The sequence below is a fragment of the Babylonia areolata genome, chromosome 25 (genome assembly GCF_041734735.1).
Source record: "Babylonia areolata isolate BAREFJ2019XMU chromosome 25, ASM4173473v1, whole genome shotgun sequence".
NCBI lineage: Eukaryota > Metazoa > Mollusca > Gastropoda > Neogastropoda > Buccinidae > Babylonia > Babylonia areolata.
The window spans coordinates 4187501-4205000 of record NC_134900.1 but is presented as its reverse complement, the minus strand read 5'-3'; the positions used below and the strand labels follow the sequence as shown (position 1 = coordinate 4205000).

The 17500-nt window shown below is 46.0% G+C and overlaps 1 protein-coding gene and 1 long non-coding RNA gene across 2 annotated transcripts in view; both read right to left on the bottom strand.

Moving 5' to 3' along the window:
* LOC143299917 (atrial natriuretic peptide receptor 1-like) overlaps positions 1 to 17500 on the bottom strand; it is a 561408-nt gene that overhangs the window by 238959 nt on the left and 304949 nt on the right. The window lies entirely within an intron of this gene.
* Positions 15657 to 17500, bottom strand: part of LOC143299918 (uncharacterized) — a 38986-nt gene continuing 37142 nt past the window's right edge. Inside the window, exon 3 of the long non-coding RNA XR_013057578.1 lies at positions 15657 to 15739. This is a non-coding gene — a long non-coding RNA (uncharacterized LOC143299918). The remainder of the gene's footprint in view (positions 15740 to 17500) is intronic.

Below are 17500 nucleotides of genomic sequence, written 5' to 3'. Positions count from 1 at the left end.
AAAAAGAAAGTGGAGTAGGTGCTTTTTTGGGGGGTTGGGTGGGGGGAGTGTTCGAGGCGGGGGGAGGGGGGTGTATATTGTACACTCTGTTACAGTGCTCAACACGACCATAATATTATTAAGATAGTTAAAAAATTATAAAAAAACACACCCAAAAACCCTTGTTTCAGTGAAGTAAGCCCATGCTTCTTCTTCCACTTCCTCTATAGCATTGCGTTGTATTTCTCTTGTCACAAGGGATTTCTCTGTGCGAAATTAGGGCTCTTCTCCCCAAGAGAGAGTGCTTCGCAACACTGAGAACGCCATCCTTTTTTTTTTTTTTTTTGTATCCTTTTTTCTTCCTGCCTAACTGTATTTGGTTTCTTATCAAACTGGAGTCCCCCCCCCCCCCCCCTTACAGACTTTTTGCCAGGGATAACCCTTTTTCTTGCTGTGGGCACTTTTGCGTGCGCTGACGGCATGCTGCACATGAGACCTCTCGGTTTATCGTCTCATCCGAAATTCTAGCGTCCAGACCACAGCTCAAGATCTAAAAGAGGGGGGGAAATGCTAGTGAGTGTGGGATTCGAACATGCTTCGATTCTCTCGCTTCCTAGCTGGCCAACACTGCCCCTCAACAATCCAGACATCGATCCAGACCAGACCTGGGACCTATTTCAACGGCAATTTCCGGTGCTGATCTTTTGTTCCCCACCGAATTTACCACAGCGCGATACCTTTTTTTTTTTTAATGGCGTTTAATTCCTTCACTATGGGTTATTGATTTCAAAGTTTTAGTTCTGCCTCAATCGCTGCGTTAGTTAAGTGAACGACAACATCGCGACATCATTGCTATGTGCGTTATATAAACTCCGCATTCGCTTTCAGCTTCACGTCTCACGAAAAACAGCGACAAGAGATAGCGAAGAGATGGGCACAAAAGAAGAATAGATAAATAAATAAATAAAATAACAAATAAAAGCAAGCGCCTTCTACTTTAGCCCCAGCCTGTCAGAACACGTTCCGTCCATTTAGATGATTGGTTACATGAAAGCCAGGGCAATAAACAACGTGACTGGGGCCCCCAACACAACACAGAAAGCGGGGTCCGCCTTGAACACACAAAAATATAATGTTGGTTCAGGTTGCAAAGCGCCCAGTGACGTTTTCTGTTTTTTGCGTCATGTTTTAAGCCTTTAAACTCGATTCCTGATGTAGGAGGGGTGGGGGAGGAGGAGGCGGGTGCGGGGGTTGGGGGGGGGGGGGGGGGGGCGGGGGGGGGGGGGGGGGCCGGGTAGGTTGTGCGTGCTACGTGTCCATGCGCCCGTTTCTTTGGTTCGAAAAGTATATAATGTCCGTTACGTCCGTGATCTCAAGTGGGAACTGTCTTGGATGGTCCAGCCCAGTCTTTTTTTTTAATTTATTTTTTTTCCCAACCAGCGTCTTTGGTTGTGGCGGACACTTGATTAAAAAGTTTACAGGTCTGTGTTGACATACCTTCTGTCATTATCTTTGTCCAGTCTCCATTAAGTTGTATATGCATTTTTTTCTTCTTTTTTGTCCTCTCAAGGCCTGACCAAGCGCGCTGGTTTACACTGCTGGCCAGGCATCTGCTTGGCAGATGTGGTGTAGCGTATATATGGATTTGCCCGAGCGCTGTGACGCCTCCTTGAGCTACTGATACTGATACCGATACTCTCATATACCCCATCATGTGTCGAAGCAAACAACAATTCCGATGAGTGCTCCACAGAACGAAACAGCCGTGGGGGAGAAATTACTGTGTACGCATGCGAGTAAAAGGAAGTGTGTGTGTGTGTGTGTGTGTGTGTGTGTGTGTGTGTGTGTGTGTGTGTGTGTGTGCCTATATCTGTATGTGTGTGTGTGTGTGTGTGTGTGTGTGTGTGTGTGTGTGTGTGTGTGCCTATATCTGTATGTGTGTGTGTGTGTGTGTGTGTGTGTGCGTGTGTGTCTGTGTACCTATATCTGTATGTGTGTGTGTGTGTGTGTGTGTGTGTGTGTGCGCACGAGTGTGTGTGTGTGTGTGTGTGTGTGCGCGCGCACGTGTGTGTGTGTGTGTGTGTGTGTGTGTGTGCGCACGTGTGCATGTGTGTGTGTGTGTGTGTGTGTGTGTGTGTGTGTGTGCGTGCTTGTGTGCCTGCGTGTGTGTGTGTGTGTGTGTGTGTGTGTGTGACTCCATCCCCTTCAACTCCTCCGTCCCCTCTCCTCTCTCTCTCACCCATTTCAAAATATTGCCATTAGGGAACTTTGAAAACAACTTGAAGGCACACTGGAGACGTGACACCAGTCCTCTCTCTCTATCTCTCTCTCCCCTCCCCCCTCTCTCTCTCTTTCTGTTCGTCTGTCTATCCGTTTCTCGCTCAATTCTAAACATCGCCATTAGCAAAACTTTTGGAAACAACGGCATCTCACCAAAGGTTATGCAATGCATGATCCCTCTCTTTCCCCCTCCCACCCCATCCCCTTGTCTCCTTCAGTTTATAGGAATGCCTTTCTTAACGCAATGTGACATGCTGTATAATGGCTTTTAAACGCCTTCTTTTGAAACTGAAGCTAAGTCCGACCTCTCTCTGTCTCTGTCTCTTTTTCCTCTCTCGCTACCTCTCTCTCTCTTCCTCTCTCTCTCTCTCGCTACCTCTCCCCCACCCAATTCTACTCTCTCTCTCTCTCCATCTGTCTCTGTCTCTTTCTCGCTACCTCTCTCTCTCTCTCTCTCTCTCTCTCTCTCTCTCTCTCCTCTTTCTGTCTCTGCTCTCTCTCCATCTTTCTCTCTCTCTCTAATCCTCCCCAAGCCCACTCTGTCTCTTTCTCATTCTCTCTATCCAATTCCCCTGCTCTCTCCCCCCCCACAACCCTCACCCCCTCTCCCTCTCTCTTTATTTCTTCTTCACTTTTCAGTCTAACTGCATCAACCATTGTCAGCAGCCATTTCTCTAAACGACAACACCACCACAAACAGTCGCGGCGACAGATGCACTAGTCGACGGAAGCCAGCTTATCAGCCATTCCAAGCTGAACGACAACGCCTGACTAGGCACGTTTGAAAGAACGGGCCTGTGGAAACTACACCTTTTGTCATGTTCGGTGACGGGGGTGCGGGCGATAGGCGAAGGGAGATAGTTATAACTTGGCGGCTTTAAAAAAAAATAGCTGTGTGAACTGCCAGTGACATGGATAAGTGCGTAAGGCCGGTGTAGGGGTGGGGGGGGAAGAGATGGCCTAGAGGTAACGCGTCCGCCTAGGAAGCGAGAGAATCTGAGCGCGCTGGTTCGAATCACGGCTCAGCCGCCGATATTTTCTCACCCATCCACTAGGCTTTGAGTGGTGGTCTGGACGCAAGTCATTCGGATGAGACGATAAACCGAGGTCCCGTGTGCAGCATGCACTTAGCGCACGTAAAAGAACCCGCGGCAACAACAGGGTTGTTCCTGGCAAAATTCTGTAGAAAAATCCACTTCGATAGGAAAAAACAAATGAAACTGCACGCAGGAAAAAAAAAAGAAAAAAAAAGGGCGGCGCTGTAGTGTAGCGAAGCGCTCTCCCTGGGGAGAGCAGCCCGAACTTCACACAGAGAAATCTGCTGTGATAAAAAGAAATACAAACACAAAACTGATACATGGAGGACAAACAACAACAACAACAACAAAACAAAGAAAAGGAATCGGACGTAAAACAATAAAACGAAACAAAACAAAACAAACTTTGTTGTGCTTCTCTTTTTATTCTAGTGGCCATGGTGGTGTGGGGATCTTACCAGAGACAGAGGGGGAGACAGACAGACACAGACACAGACAGAGGGGGAGACAGACAGACAGACACACAGACAGAGACACAGATGGTCTGAGCAGGAAGTCACGGTGTTCTTCAGTGTAATGTCCGTTCACATTGAATTCAGAAGATATATCGAGAGAGAGAAAGAGAGAGAGAGAGAGAGAGAGAGACAGAGACAGAGACAGAGAGAGACAGAGATGGGAGAGAAGGAGAGTGGGTGAGAGAGAGAGTGTGGAGGAAGGAAAGGAGAGAGAGAAAGCGATAGATAGACAGACAGATGTGTGTGTGTGTGTGTGTGTGTGTGTGTGTGTGTGTGTATCTACAGAGAGAGAGAGAGAGAGAGAGAGAGAGAGAGAGACAGACAGACAGACAGACAGACAGACTGACCGACAGACATACAAATCCCAAGACTGGTGAGAAAAAAAAGAAAAGAAAAAAGAGGACAATTCAGACCTCAACAAATGCCAACCACATGGTTCGTCTGGAATAACCCATGGGGTCACTCTCTCTCTCTCTCTCACACACACACACACACACACACACACACACACACACACAGAGTCACGCACATACGTTCGCTCAAACGTGCACGCACAAACACACTCACACACAGACACATAATATGCACATGCACGCGCCTTTTTCCTCTCTATTTCCCAAAGGGCATCAATTTCTCTATTCGATCCCTGCAATAATGTCGCCGTCTCACATTTGTTGCGTATAGATTTCCACTTCACTCCGACAATTGAGCAATTTCCACCGCTTCTGAGTCATTTCGTGAACTCTGAAGGATGCGTCAATAGCTTTAGCTACGCCCTCCCCTCTCTCTCTCAACCTTCCCTCCCGCCCCCCCCCCTCTCTCTCTCTCTCTCTCAACCCTCCCCCCCCCTCTCTCTCTCTCTCACAGAAAGGGTTGTGGCCCATACTGAAAAAAAACAATTTCGTTTCGTTTCTCTCTCTCTCTCTCTCTCTCTCTCTCTCACACACACACACACACACCCCTCCCTCTCTCTCAACCCTTCATTCCCCCCCTCCGCCTCTCTCTCGTCTCTCTGTCTGTGCGCGCGTGTGCGTGCTTACGAGTGTGAGTGAATGCGTTCGCGTGCATGTTGTATGTACACATGTGCGTGCGCGCGCGCCGTGTGTCAAACGTTGTATTTTCCCCTCTTCTATTTTATGGGCTACAATTCCCACTTATTTTCCCTCCTATAAACGAGTGGGGGTTTTATCTTTATGACCGTTTTCATCCTGTCATTTAGGCAGCCATTCTCCGCTTTCGGTAGTGCGTGCATGCTGGGTACGTCCGTGTTTCTGTAACCCATAGAAACACTGACGTGAATAACGGGACTTTAACGTTTGAACGTGTGTATTTTGATGTCCTGCATGAGAGAGAGAGAGAGAGAGAGAGAGAGAGAGAGAGGGGGAAAGAGAGGGGGGAGAGAGAAAGATAAGAGAGAGAGCGAGAGCGCGCCAGACAAAGAGAGAGACAGAGGAGAGATAAGAGAGAAAGAGAGAGAGAGAGGGGGAGAGAGATAAGAGACAGAGAGCCAGACAGAGACACAGAGAGAAAGACAGATAGAGAGAAGGACAGAGACAGAGATAGGAGAGATAATGGATAGAGAGAGACAGACACAGAGAGAGAGAGAGAAAGAGATAGAGAGAAAAAGAAAGAGAGACAGAGAGCCAGACAGAGACAGAGAGAGGAGAGATAAGTGAGTGAGTGAAAGAGTGAAAGAGAGAGAGGAGAGATAAGACAGACAGACAGACAGACAGACACACACACACACACACACACTCACACACCCACACACACACACAGAGCTAGACAGAGACAGAGAGAGACAGAGAGATACATGGAGAGAACAACTCGAGGGGGGATACAGGCCTCAGCAGAGCTGCACATGATTATGTAAACATGAGAAATCGGAGAGAAACCTCCACCTTTTTTGTTGTTTTTTTTTAAACCCATCATATGCATCGGGGATTTGAACTCAGATCCCTAGGTCCAGTGCTGTCCGGCAAAAGAAGATCCGATACTTGAGCCATGTGTCAAAAAAAAAAAAAAAAAAAAAAAAAAAGTAAAAAAGAAAAAAAAAAGAATAAAAAAAGAAAGAAAGAAAGAAACAAAAACAAAAAACGAGGAAATCACCAGCCAATACGATATCTCCCAAGATGTGATTTTTACGATTGTTTGAATGTGTGTGTGTGTGTGTGGAGGGTGTGTGTGTGTGTGTGAATCTCCACCCTTTACCCACCAGGCGCCGTCACCGAGATTCGAATCCGGGACCCTCAGATTGAAAGTCCAACGCTTTAACCATTCGGCTATTGCTCCCGTTAATCAATGAAACGCCCTTCCATGTATTAACCCCCCCCCCCCCCCGCCGCCCCCCCCCCCCCCCGACAATATTTATAATGAGCACGACCCCCTTCGCATGACGAAATAGGTCCCGAGGAAGTTTATTCCAAGTGAAACGACTCAAGTATGAAAAAAAAAACAACAACAGAAAAAACAACAGCACGGTGTCCTTGTAATTTTTTTTCTTTTTTTTTTTTTCTTTTTTTTTTTTTAGTGCTTTGTTCGTGGTGGGATACACAGAACACACGGAAAACCCCCTTGAATCACCTCTCCTACCCTCCCCCCTCCCCCATCCATCCGACCACACACACACACACACACACACACAGAAAGGAAGGTGTAGACTTCCCGCGTACTGATGCTGACACCCCCGCCACCATCACCACCACCATCATCACCATCACCACCCCCTCCCTTCACCCCTCCCCTCCCCTCCAGAATCTGACTCGTAAGAAATATAATAACAGAGTTTCTCAAGTCGAGCCATTAGCTCACTGTGGGATACTGGGGTGGGGGTGGGTGGGTGTGAGGGTAGGTGGGATGGCTTGCAGAGACGAATCCCTTTGGGGTTAGCTGGGAGCACAGTCCTCACATTGTCATTAGCAATCCGATAGGTCACCACTACAGGGACAGGCAAGGGGGGGATGGGGGGTGGGGGGGGGAACTTGGTAGAGGGTTTCGGGAGGGGGCTGGGGGTGGTTAAGGAGTCCGAGAGAGAGAGAGAGAGGGGTAGTGGAGAGTGTTGGAGAGAGAGGGGGAGAGAGGCGGAGAGAGGGAGGGAGGAAGAGAGAAAGGGGTAGTGGAGAAAGAGAGAGAGAGCAAGAGAGAGAGAGAAAGAGAGAAAGAGAGAGGAGAAAGAGAACAAGATTGAACGAGAGATAGACATATAGACAGATAGATATAGAAAGAGAGGCAGACAGACATGGACATAGAGGGGTGTGGTTGGCACACACACACACACACACACACACACACACACACACACACACACACACACACACACACACACACAGAGACACAGAGAGAGGGGGGACCGATAAATACATTCACACACACAGACATAGAAGGGAATATGTTGGCACGCGCGCGCGCGCACACACACACACACAGTGAGAGAGAGAGAGAGAGAGAGAGAGAGAGAGAGAGAGAGAGAGAGGACAGACAGACAGACAGACAGACAGACAGACAGACAGACAGAATGCTTAAGGTGTAATTAACTCACTGAGAGTGGAGAAGGGGAGTACAGGGTCAGGATAGGTTACGTCCCCTAAGATAACGTCCACAATTAGAAAGCTGCCGTTATGACCATCAGGGGGGGAGTCAGGAGCAGCTTAATGACACTGCCAATAAAATCACCCATAGCCATAGAAATGACCACCACCACCCTCCTCACACACACACACACACACACACACACACACACACACACACACACACACACACAGAGTGTCAGGTTACACGCATAATCGTTTTGCGGCACACACACACACACACACACACACACACACACACACGTGCGTCTTTTATGCATTTCTCTATAAAGATAGAAAGATATATATATATATATATATATATATATATATATATATATATATATATATATATATATATAGAGAGAGAGAGAGAGAGAGAGAGAGAGAGAGAGAGATACCTACCCACCCACACACACATACACAGAGACAGAGAGAGGCAGAGAGAAAGAGACAAACAAAGACGGGGACGGTGACAGACAGACAGAAGCAGAAGAAATACTTGACAAACAAGGCACAGACAGCCCAACGCAGAATCAGCCACGAAGACATGCTGGCTGGGCTCGCCATGCCACCTCAGTTTCGTTGACAAAACAAACTGACACAACCTCAGTCACGAAAACCAGTCATGACAAGCACCTCAAGTAGGTTGGTATAAACACACACACACACACACACACACACACACAACACACATAAACCATCACCCCCCCCCCAACACACACACACAATTTTCACTGACACACACGGTAATCCTTACGGACACCTCCCCCCCCTCCCACACACACACACCAACATCCCCCCACACCCCCAACCCCCTCACGCAACAACCCCCACCCCCCACCCCCCCCTTTTTTTTTTTTTTAAACATTTATTTACTTCCTTACTTCGAGTCTTCAGCTGGGCCTGCCTCAGAATGTCCGCGAACTTGTCCGACGCCGCAGAGGAGGACGAGGACGACGACGACGAAGAAGAAGCAGAACGGCTTCGAACCCGCACCCGGTTCTCGTCGAAGTGCGCGTACCAGGGGTCCCGCCTGGTGTAGTTGGTCAGCGCGAAGAAGAGAGCCTCCATGACGAAGTAGCAGTCAGACCGGAACCCCCCCTCCCCGTCGTTGTCGTGGTAGATCATGCCCACCTTCGTCCACCGGAAGTGCTTGAAGATCTCGATGATGAACTCGGCGGCCTTGGCGTACGACCCCATCAGGCGGGTCAGCAAAGGGTATTCCCGCTTGTCTTCGAAGGCCTGGGGTTTTTGTTTTTTTTGGTTTGGTTTTGTTTGTTTGTTGTTTTTTTGTGTGATGGGGGGTGGGGTTGGGGCGGGTGGTGGAGTGGTGGTGGTGGTGGTGGAGAAGGGGAGGTGGTGGTGGTGGTGGTGGTGGTGGTGGTGGAGGGAGTGAGGGGAGTAGGAAGGGGGAAGAGAATTGGAAAAAAAAGAATTATTAAAACAAAACTGACAGACTTGTCCTGTTAGTAGTAGTAGTAGTAATGAGGTTTGAACAGGAGTTCTACCACCCCCCACCCCTCCCCCAAAACCCCCTTCTAGAAGTTTTTCGGTGTTGTTGTTGTTGTTGCTGCTGCTGCTGCTGTTGGGAAAGATGGTTTTGTCTTTTCTAGTTGTGGTGGCCGGTTTAGATGAGGGATATCTGTCAGTTTTGTTTCTTTGGTTGTTTGTACTGTTTGTTTATTTATTTATCTATCTACTTATCTATCTATTTATTCATTTATTCACTTATCTATTCATCTCTTCGTTCGTTTATTTAAATCTTTGTTTCATTGGTTAGTTACTTTGGTCACTTAGTTTAGTTCATTTCAATTCCGTGTGGTAGATTCATTGTCGTCTACATTTCTACATTTGGTTGCCAGCTTTATGAATCTTCTGGGGTTTTTTCTATACCATTGCCTATCTGCTTCCTTTCTATCAACAACACCCCCCAAAAAACAACAACAACAAAAAAAACAAAAAAACCACAAAAAACAAAAAAACAAACAAAAAAAACACACACCAAAAAACAAACAAAAACAAAAGCATAACAAAATAAACCAACCAAACCAACAACCCTCCCATAAAACAACAACAACAACAAAAATCCCCAAAAAAACCCAACAAACAAACAATTAAAAACAAACAAACAAACAAACAAACAACAACCGTACCAACTCAAAAAACACCCAAGAACGATGACTTCAAAGATAAGACTTAACGCGATTCTCATCTTCACAATTACGACACCTATCGTGGTAACACTCTCGCGCGCAGAGAACTCGGCTGGATAGATAAGCGGAAGCCACGATGGGCGCGAATAGAAACCAACGATAAGAGAGAGAGAGAGAGAGAGAGAGAGAGAGAGAGAGAGGAGAGAGAGAGAGAGAGAGAGAGAGAGAGAGAGAGAGAGAGAGAGGGGGGGGGGAAGCGTAAGTGGCCATGAACAAGACAAAACAGAACCCCCAGCAGGGGAGCTACTTTGCTAACCAGCGGCGGTGGTGGTAACTGAATTATGTCACCTATCTGCTCCTCCCTCTCTGTGTGTGTGTCTCTCTCTCTCTCTCTCTCTCTCTCTCTCTCTCTCTCTCTCAGTTTCTTCAACCGCTTTTTATTTTTTTTTTTTTTCACCTCTCTTCCTTCGTCTATTGTCTTCGTCAAAACTCACATTACTGGCTTTGCCCTTTCCACAGACACACACACACAAAATAAGCTTGGCATTCTGTGTGTGCTGTGGTATTTGAAGAAATTACCTGGTTTGGAATGTCTTTATGCATGGACACACACACACACACACGCGCGCGTGTGTGCGCGCGCGCACACAAACAGATTTACATGTTCATGTGCATTTTCCATGTTTATGTATCGATGTTACGCTAAATTCCTCCTGTACATATTCACACTTTAAAATCAAGTACCCGCCCACCCCCACCCACCCCAATACCGAATAATTCATTGTCACCCTGTTTCACTGAATCGCACGTTCTAATTCTGACATCAATGTTGGTAAAAGGGCTTCGTTTGTTTAATGTTTTTTTTATATTATTATCAATTTTTGCAACAGTAATACAAATAGTGTATTTTGGAGACATGATATGAACGCTCATCCAAGTCACTCGCATGTCTGTGTTATCTGTACCGGGTGCTTCGTCGCGGTCGTGTGCATGTGTTATGTCTAATTCAGACCGGAATGTGGCAGATATTAATTCATTCATGTCTGTCTCCCTTCTATCACGCCCTACCTTCTCTCTCTCTCTCTCTCTCTCTCTGATTCCCCTAATGAACTTGTTAATAAACAACTGGCAATTAACTTTTATAAAGCCATAAAAAAATTAGAAACATTGTTTGTAGCTGAGTGAGGTATTCTCCCCCCTCCCCCTCCCCCACCCTATTGTAGCTGAGGATTGCTTTTCGCATTTTTCTGCTTTCATTTACATCATTGATCATGTCTATAATCATCACATCTGAAATGTTTGTTCACACCACCCCCTTTATGAGGTGCCATGGCCTACACTGTACTGAATGAAACGTCCGTATCCGTATCCGAATCTCCGTCCCTTTACCGAAATGGGGAGGTGAGCTGCGCAACAGGACTCGAGCAGAAGGTCAAATACGAAGAGCACAAGATGCCTACTTCTTCAACTTATCTTTTCTCACCACCCTCGCTCCTCCCCCAACCCCCCACCCCCAACCTCCAGTCCCACTAACTCTGTGACCCTCTCCCTAAATTCTTCTCTTACGAAACACTCAGACTCTGTAGACACAGAACCCGAAAAGCCCATTTCTTTTCGTTTCTTTTCTTTCTCTCTCTCTCTCTCTCTCTCTCTCTCTCTCTCTCTCTCCCCTCCCCCGCAACAGCCTTTCCCTGGAGGGTGCACTCCCGAGGTTCGGTTCGCTGGTTAGCTGAGTGTTTGACGATCAGTCGACGATGAAGGCCATTTAGGCTCGCAAGGATGAGCGGTTATTTGTGACCAGAGGAAAATACAATTACATGGGAAGAAGAAGAAGAAGAAGAAGAAGAAGAAGAAGAAGAAGAAGAAGAAGAAGAAGAAGAAGAAGAAGAAGTAGTAGTAGTAGTAGTAGTAGTAGTAGTAGTAGTAGAAGAATAAGAAGAAGAAGAAGAAGAAGACGAAGACGAAGACAAAGAAGAAGAAGAAGAAGAAGAAGAAGAAGAAGAAGAAGAAGAAGAAGAAGAAGAAGGAGGAGGAGGAGGAGGAGGAGGAGGGCGGAGGAGGAGGAGGAGGAGGAGAAAAACAACAACAACAACAATACCAACAACACGAAAACGCCCAAGAAACCAACCAACCAACCAACCAACCCCCCAAAAAACAAACACTCTTCATCTGGAAAGGTGTAGCCAATCACCGAAGGGAACCTATAATTATGACGGTCTGGCGTGACTTTGTGATTTGTAATTACAGGTGTGATGCAGCCTAGCCGCGCGCGCGATTTACTGTGAGGTTAAATCGGGCAATGGAGAGAGAACGAGAGAGAGAGAGAGAGAGAGAGAGAGAGAGAGAGAGAGAGGCGGGAAGAGAGTGGAGGAGATTTTATTTATTTACAGAGTGTTCAAGATGATGATATTAGGAAGTGGGGGAGAGATAGAGAAAAGGATAGATGGAGAGAGAGAGAGAGAGAGAGAGAGAGAGAGAGAGAGAGAGAGAGGTCGGAGGCGTGGGGGGGGGGGAGAAATAAGGGAGACATAATACATACATACAGACTGATAAAGAAACATATGCACAGACAGACAGAGACAGAGACCCAAACAGAGACAACAAGACACAGAGAAAGAGACAGAGAGTCAGCGCAGGTCGGTATAAACGTCTCCCTTGTCCAGGGCGGAGTTTTGAGACTATGATGTGAAATAACGAGTAGTACTCTATCTCGTCACTAAATTAGATCCTTGTGTGAAGATTATATGTGTGTGGGTTGTTGTCCTTAAGGGGCGATTAAAAAACAACAACAAAACAACAACCACCAAAAAACAAACCAAAAAACAAAACACAATAAAAACGGTTTAACACACACGCACGTTTTATCTTGGCAGACCCTCCCTCTTCCTTCCTTCCTCCTCCCTTCCCCACCACCCCCCCATCCCCCGAACTCCCTCTAAAAACAACTGAGGACGAACTGTCTCTGTGCATGTTCATGATTTCCTTCTTTCTTTTTTTATTTGTTTTTTGGGTTGGTTTTTTTTTGGTTTGTTTCTTGTTGATAATAAGATTGTAGAATGGTTTGTTTGTTAATGTTTTTGTTTTCGTTCGCTTTGATACATGGCTGTCGGGGTTTACCGAGTTTCTCAGTTACTGAGTGGGTGTGTGGGAGCGAATCATGGTCAGTATAATTTTACCACAACTAGAATACTACTACTACAACGATTATTATTATTATTATTATTATTATTATTACTATTACTACTACTACCACTAGGTTATCACATGATGTCGAATCTTTTGACAACCACGTGTTACCAAAGTTTCAGTCAACAACAGCGATACTTCTGTTCTTTAACAATTGATTTTGATTACATAACAAATAGGCTTTTTAATATATATTTTTTTTATTTCTATTTTTTACTGTTACATAACACTCATTACTATACAACAGAGATGTAAAAATTACACATGTCAATATGAAACTGTAATGCAGTGTATGATCATTATGGATATATTGCAATATATATATATATATATATATATATGTGTGTGTGTGTGTGTGTGTGTGTGTGTGTGTGTGTGTGTGTGTGTGTGTGTGTGTACAAGAAGCAGTTATGGTTGACCGACATGCAAAATATGCAAAATACAAGTCAGAAGACAAAATGAATTTCTGTATAATGTACAGTTACAGTCAAAAAATCATCGTCAATAACAAAAACAACAACAAACAAACAAACACATTGCACATAATTGACGCCGTGTCCGGTGAAGGAAGTAACATAATACAGGAAGTGCAATGCACTGCATCACACCATTGTCACACCTCGTCAGAACTGTCAGATACGGGCTGCCGTCTGAAGTGGAGTGATGGCCTAGAGGTAACGCGTCCGCCTAGGAAGCGAGAGAATCTGAGCGCGCTGGTTCGAATCACGGCTCAGCCGCCGATATTTTCTCCCCCTCCACTAGGCCTTGAGTGGTGGTCTGGACGCTAGTCATTCGGATGAGACGATAAACCGAGGTCCCGTGTGCAGCATACACTTAGCGCACGTAAAAGAACCCACGGCAACAAAAGGGTTGTTCCTGGCAAAATTTTGTAGAAAAATCCACTTCAATAGGAAAAACAAATAAAACTGCACGCAGGAGAAAAAAAAAAAAAGGGGGGGGGGGGGGGTGTTGCGCTGTAGTGTAGCGACGCGCTCTCCCTGGGGAGAGCAGCCCGAATTACACACAGAGAAATCTGTTGTGATAAAAAGAAATACAAATACAAATGTAGAAATACTTCTTTAAATTGTCACAATACCTGTGTGAAATTCGGGCTGCTCTTCCCAGGGAGAGCGCTTTGCTTTCTTCTTCGTAGTTAGGTCAACGTAGGCATTTAGTCATGTGTAACTGTCAAAAAGTTCGAACCAAGCAATGCAACTGGCACCTGGACACAGTGGATATGAACGCACTGCACCGATGCCCGTAATAGGCGATGGGACCTTGTAAACCATTCACAATACAATATTATAGACACCATAATATATAGACACTATATTATAGGCTCAACGCTCGGTTTATATCAGAGATCACCATAAGCTTATAGCTGGACCAACAGCAAACAGAGAACGGTTTGTTCATTCGTTTTCTCAACTGCAATGGGAATTCTTTTACAGCTTCGTCTTTTGTGAAGGACTATGACTCTCAAACTAGGAGGCCAGATTGCACTGGCTCTCAGTGCTGCAGCCCTGTGGGCTAGTTGGTCTTTGGGAACCATCCCAACGCCGACTGTCCTAAAAACCCTCTTGGCCGAGAGAGTCAGGGATGTAACCTGGGCAAGACGCTCTCCACCTGAATCAAAGTTCTATCTCAGATAGTCGGTGACATCATTTACCCCCTCTGCAACGCACGCTCTCCACTACAGTCAAAATTCTATCTCAGGGCAGAGGGGACAGCAACAGTTGTCGCCTCTGCCGTTGGGATGGTCATAGTCGGACCCGACTATTATACATAGATATAGACGCGTGCTCAACGTTAAGCACCCCCTACCACCGACCCTTCAAACTCACCTTGACAAAACCCCCGGCCGTGATGACGGGGATGCCCCAGTGCTTGGTGAAGCGGGCGATGGGGGCCACGGCGAAGTCGCAGGCGGGGCCGAGGAAGGCCAGGGCCGACTTGTTCCGGTAGAAGTAGGTCATGTCGATGGCCTCCAAAGGGCCGTCCGTCTCGGAGCACTTGGAGTCCCGGTAGTCGGCCTTGACCGTCCAGCCAGGTAGCAGCTGCAGACGCCGCACCGTGTCCAGGGCGAACTCCACGGCGAAGCGGGTCTTGGGCAGCGACCAGAAGTAGGTGTTGTTGAGGGGCAGGATGACTCCGAACGTCAGGTTCTTCGTGGGGGGCGGGGTCTGCAGCAGGCACAGCCCGGGCCGAGGGAACGCCACCACCACCAGCATCAGGGTCAGCAAGGAGGCCAGAGGCCGCAGATGGGAGGAGGACGGGTGTGTCGATGTGCAGGAGGAGGAGGAGGAGGTGGAGGAGGAGGAGGAACGCCGCGGCACGAAAGTCAAGGGGAGCTCCATTGTCTTGGTTTTGGTTTGAGTCTCTTCAGTTTTTTGGTGTTGGTGGTGTTGTTGCTGCTGCTACTGCTGCTTCTGTTGTTATTGCTCTTGTTCTTCTTGCTGCTGCTTTTGTTGTTGTTGCTGAAGGCGAGCAGCTCGATGTGGTTAAAAAGTGAAGCGCTGAACAACAGCATGTGTTTCTGTGTCGCGTCCAGCACTATTCCTTTGCTGTTTTCAGCATTCGATCTCACTATATCACACCACACCACACCACTGTTGTTCGTATTACTGTGGTGTTTAAAACGCACGCAATCTCTTCTTGTTGTTTAGACCGAGCGTTTTTTTGTTTGTTTGCTTGTTGTTGTTTTTTTTTTTTTTCCACAGCACTGAAGTACCCTCACATTGCTGCTTTCAGCATGCACTTTTTACACCACTGAAGTGCTTCTACTTGTTGCAGTGTAGAACACACACGCGTTTTTACACCCGCTGTTGTACTGTATCTTGCTGTGAACAGCATGATATTCTGGATCACTGCAGTAGTACTGTCCCTTGCTCACTTGACTGCAATTTTACATGCCAGCAATACTCTCTCTCTCTCTCTCTCTCTCTCTCTCTCTCTCTCTCTCTCTTTCTGTGTCTCTCTAAAGCGGATAAAAGTGTTTCAGGACTAACGGAAACCTGCAGCTGGATAAATGAGTCTGACCGCTATTACATGCTCCACCACCAGACGAGAAAGTCCGTTGATATTATTGGGGGGTAAGAAAGAAAGAGAAGGGGAAAAAACAGAGAGAGAGGGAGGGAGGGGGAGGGAGGGAAAGAGAGAGATGGGGAGGGAGGTGGAGGGCGGGAAAGAGAGAGAGGGAGAGGGGGAATGAAGGGAGGGACAGAAAGAGAGAGGGAGAGAGAGAGACAGAGAGAGAAACAGGCGGACAGACATACAGCAGACATACAAAGATCGACATGGTCTGAGCAGGAAGTTACCGCGTTGTTCGGGTTATTGTTCATTCACATAGTCTGAATTTAGAAGTAAGATGTGCGTGACAGACAGACAGACAGACAGATCGACAGACAGACAAGACAGGCAGAGACACAGAAACAACACAGACGGACTTAGACAGACAGACAGACAGACAGAAAAGTAAAACAACAAATTCCAAGAACTATCGCCAGGATGACATTCACCACATCTGCAGCACAAACTGTGGGTGACAGCTATCACAAAGCAATCCCTCCTCGTCCTGACAAAACACAGTGCACGACAATCACACCCATTTATCATCCCTCCATAGCTTAGTGTCGGTCTTTGCTGGGCGCAGGATAGATAGGAGCAAAGGAGAGCGGGGGAGCAGTGTGTGTGTGTGTGTGTGTGTGTGTGTGTGTGTGTGTGTGTGTGTGTGTGTGTAGTTGCTATCTTGTTCAATAAACAAAACAAAAACAACAACAACAAAAAAACAACAGCAACGAAAAAACAACAACAACAACAACAAAAACAAACAAACAAACACAAAAAAAAACCCAAACCTCCAGCTTTAACATAGTAAATGAATGCGTTAGACCAGTTGCTGTTTACAACGCAATAACACCAACAAAACATGTCTGCAGTTTATGTCTGCAAAAACAAAATACCATCACGCACAACAGTAAACACAATAGAAGCAGTTTTTTTTTCTTTGAGAACGAAAAGGTTACGGCACGTGTTGAATGGCAATTTGGTTGGTTTTTTCTAGCATTGTTTTTGTTTATGCTTGTTTTTTGTGTTTCGTTGTTTCGTTCTTTGCTCGCTTGTGGTCGTTGTTTTCATGAAGAGGGAAGGAAGGGTTGTAGCGCTTTGTTAATGTGATTATTTATACAGATCTGCAAAAAAAAATTTCAGTCATGTGTTGGTGCGCACAAAATGTTTTTTGTCTTTGACTTCCATGGCATCCTGTGCTGTTGTGTGGTGTCGTGCACAACTGAGGCGCTTAGAGCCCCTTATAATTCAGGGGAGTTTGATTCATGTGAGTAAAATGTTTCATTATTATTATTATTATTATTATTATTATTATTATTATTATTATTATTATTATCATTATTATACATTAATAGTAGTAGTAGTAGTAGTAGTAGTATCATCCTTGTTATCATTATTATTATTATTATTAATCATCATCATCATCATCATCATTATTCCTATTATTATCATTATTGTTATCATTATTACTATTATTATTAGTGGTAGTAGTAGTTATAGCAGTAGCAGCAGTAGTAGTGGTAGTATCATCATCATTATCATTTCTATTATCATTACCATTATTATTACTATTATCATTATTATCATCATCCCAATGCCAACCGTCCTAAAAACCGTCTTGGCCGAGAGAGTGGGGATGTGACTTGGGCAAGACACTCTCCACTACAATCACATTCTATCTCGCCCACAAAGTCGGGACAGCAGTTGCATCCTCT